Below are 4229 nucleotides of genomic sequence, written 5' to 3' on the forward strand. Positions count from 1 at the left end.
GTTAGAAAACTTCTGTATGCACATAGGTATTTTCTGGGGACAGAGTCCATAGATGTCATTTAATTTTTGGAGGGATCTATGATCACTAAAATGTTCAGTACTGTTAACTTAAAAATTATTCAGTTTATAAATTTAAGAAAGGAGAGAAGAATTTCTTATAAAGTGTTACTATAAAGCCTGCAAGGTGACCAACCCAAAGGCTGGGAAGTGTGCCTCCAGCCAAGACCAGAGACAGGCACTTTGGAGAAGAAGGGGCTGGAGTAGGAGCTTTATGCTGAACAGGTTGGCTAAACATGCACATTCAACAGGTTACATGAGCTATGAATATTCATGAAGCTGATCTTGACATGCATATTGAACAAACATACATGTAACATATGACCATGTTCACTTTGGGATGGAGATTTAACATTTAAATATATTACCATTAGGCCCTATATGTCAAAATGTTTTTTCAGGACAATTCTTATCAGGAGAAAGTTACTAAAACCAGTCTTTTATCTGACGAAAGCCATAGTTGTGACTTGTGGAATAGGGGTCAGTTAGCATCTGGTGGATCTGTAAATTGTTTTAATATTGCTTATCTGAAGGCCAGTGTTTGTTTAGCTGCTAGAGAAAAAGAAAAATCTTGTGACAGTCAGAACAGTTTATTCTTTAAGTGTAAGGTACATGACTTAACCCTTGCCTGGCACGAGTTTAGGTCCTATTTATAATTTGGTATTGTATTGCCACAAAGAATCTGTTCTGCCAGTTTTATGATCTCTGTTTTAACATCAATGCTGGTCAGTTGTTGTGTCTAAAAAGGGAAGGAGTACAATGAGGCCTGTCTGACCTCATCCCATCATAGCTGGGAACTAAGTTTTTAAGGCTTTTCTGGGATCCCTTTGGTCAAGAGGTGGTCTATTCAGTCTGGGGGGGGCTTAAGATTTTATTTGTAAAGTATTATACTATAAATTAAAATCCAATCCATGGGGCCAGGTTAAGGAATACACACTTTCTCTTCCTGTAATCTACTTTTGGACACTAGTACACCCACTATTTCATGAAGATTCTCTTCTCCCTAAAAAAAAAAATCGTGCAAACAGATGCTTGTGAGCCAGTGGCCCAACCAGTTCATCAGAAACATTCACTCTAAATAGCTTGGTGCCTAGTGTTCTTAGTACAGTCCAATGTGATGTAATGAAGACAGGTTGATACATTACTGATGCATTCAGTGACAACATTTCATTAAGAAGACTTTTCTGTTTTACACATCTGAAAACCAGTTAGAAAGTGACATGATTTGGATGTTTCCGCCCCTCCAAATCATGTGGTGAAATGTGGCCTCCAATGTTGGAGGTGGACTGAGTGGGAGGTGTTTGGGTGTTGGGGGCGGATCTCTCATGAAAGTCTTGGTGCTGTCCTCTCAGTAGATTGAGTTCTCACTCTGTGAGTTCACATGAGATCTGGTTGCTTAAAAGAGCCTGAGTTTAATAAAAGAGAGAGCCTTCTTTCTCTTGCTCCCTCTCTTCATGTGATAGGCCTGCTCCCCCTTTGCCTTCCATCATGATTGTAAGCTTCCCGAGTTCCTCTCACCAGAACCAGATACCAGCACCACACTTCCTGTACAGCCTGCAAAACTGTGAGCCAAACTAAACCTCCTTTCTTTGTGAATTACCCAGTGTCAGGTATTCCTTTATATCAATGCAAACGAACGAATGCAGAAAGAAAGGGTCTGCATTTCCTAACTTCAGAAACTACAGTCTTTGTAGTTTCCTTTTGTAGTACTTTTGTAAAGACAAAGGTCTTTAAACAGTTTAGTGCTTAGTGTTCTCATCAAAGTATAATGTTATATAATGAACATGGGCTGATAAATTACTGATGCATTAAATGGCAACATTTCATTTAAAAAAATTCAAACTCGAAATCTCAGTTTAGAATCTTCCAAGTGAATGAGGACTTCTAACTCTGTTCAGGTCAAATGTTGCCCGCCCTCTCAGAGAACCTCACTGACCACACTGTCTAAAGTTAACAGCTTCCGTTAATTTTGATTCTCTTACCCTATTTTCTTTTTCTTCATAGCACTGATCACTATCTGACATTGTATTATATATCTATTATTAGTTTTCTATCTCCTTACTAGCATGTCAGCTTCTTTAGAGCAGACTTTCTTTTGATTATCAGTATATCTCCTGTGCATGTGATGGTGCCTGACACTTATCACCATTACATAACGATTTATTGAGTAAATGGTTAAATTGTTTGTTTCCATGTTCATGTTCCAACCAGATACATAGGCAGGTATTGTGGTTTATCTCTGAATTCCTTGGTACTGGCTGGCTGGTACCATAGACCCTTGCAAACAATGAATAAATAAATTACCCTGATCCATCAGTGTGCCTGGATAGAACAGACATGTAGGAATGCTGCACCCCAGGATGTGCTATTAATACACTTACACATACCACGGAATACTATGCAGCCATAAAGAATGAGTTCATGTCCTTTGCAGGCACATGGATGAAGCTGGAAGCCATCACTCTCAGCAAACTAACACAGAACAGAAAACCAAACACCACATATTCTCATAACTGGGAGTTGAACAATGAGAACACATGGCCACAGGGAAGGAAACATCACACACTGGAGCCTGTCAGCGGGTGGAGGGCAAGGGAAGGGAGAGCATTAGGACAAATAACTAATGCATGCGGGGCTTAAAACCTAGATGGACGGGTTGGTAGGTGCAGGGTGCAGCAAACCACCACGGCACATGTATACCTATGTAACAAACCTGCACATTCTGCACATGTATCCCAGAACTTAAAAAATAATAAATTTTAAGTGTATTTAACAAGATTGTTCTCTTGAGGTTAACTTATTACTACTTTGAGTTGCCAGAAGTGATTGCAAATTTCTTGGGAATCCCCAAGTCACCAAGAATAAAGACCACTTGTCATAGCTAAGGCATAATCAATGATAAAATTCTAGAGATTCAGGATATTGATGTTTGCTTATAACATTTCACTTTTGAGCTTTTATTCTTTTAATGTTTTATCTTCTATGCTCAAGAACATTATGTCCATTCAAATCATTTCACTGGGCAAAGCAATGTTCCTTCCCTAATTTCCCTCATCAGAATAACCATTTTGTCTCTGTGCTCAGCCCATACCACAAGTTGTTTATTTCCTCTCCTTGTAATAAGCAACATAGTTATTTATACATGCCCATTTCTCCCATAGCGCATAAGCTCTTTAAGGTGTTTGTCATTATTTTAACTTCTCTTTCCGTTCCCGGTGGTTAGTATGATGTTACACGAAGTAGACTTTCAAAACTTTTTAAAATTTAAAATTTTTATTTAATCTGAGTCCTTTTTTTTAAAAAAAAAAACCACCTACAGTATTTTAAATTCATTTGAACTTTGTTCCAGTATCCTATGTACATCTGAAGTTTACCAGAAAAGTCTTTTGAAGGCAGATTGAATCACGTTGTTTTCCCTTAAAAATCTCTCATTTCTGTCATGTATTCCTCGTATCATTTATGAAATAAAGTGGCCCAGTTTGCCACTTGGAGGTTGCTGAGCTGGTATCACAAGTCAGTCCCCTCTGTTTTAATCTCTGTTTAAGGAAAGTCACTCTGAAACGACAGATCTTTTGGTTCCTTATTTCTGCTTCCCTCCGTGCTCTTCTGCCTGTGAAGCCAGCCTCCTCTGCTCAGCTGTTTCGGGAAATCGGAGCTGCTCGATTCACGTGTAGCAAATCAAAGCCAGTTAGATCTGCGGTAACTTTGGTTTTCAACAACTTGTACTGTGAAAAGGTTTTTGTCCACGTTTACCCTCATCTTGCCACCATTTAGACCCCTATATACACCGGTTCGCGGAGCCTCCAGCCCTTCAGCGCTAGAAAATCGGGGGGACTACGCCTTAAAACCTTGAGCACCTGTTTGGGAACTTCTGCGCCTCCTCCCTTGAGGGAGAAAACGCCCCAGACATTCGCGTAAAAGAAGTGTCGTCTATTTTCCTCAACGCAGCGCACCCGTTCTAGGAATGTTTACATAAACACCGTAAACCTGCCTGGTACCACCATGAATGACGGTCACAAGAGCTAGTTTAAAAAGAAAGCAAAGAAACGCAAAACCCGAAACCCCATTCTCCACCACAGAGGTACTCGTACCGGGCGCCCGCCCTCCCCCTTAGTCAGAGGACGGAGGGGGCGTGGCCGAGCGCGCGGCACCCACGTGACCGCGGAGAGCTG

Source organism: Colobus angolensis, unplaced genomic scaffold (genome assembly GCF_000951035.1).
Source record: "Colobus angolensis palliatus isolate OR3802 unplaced genomic scaffold, Cang.pa_1.0 Scaffold7, whole genome shotgun sequence".
NCBI classification, from domain to species: Eukaryota; Metazoa; Chordata; class Mammalia; order Primates; family Cercopithecidae; genus Colobus; species Colobus angolensis.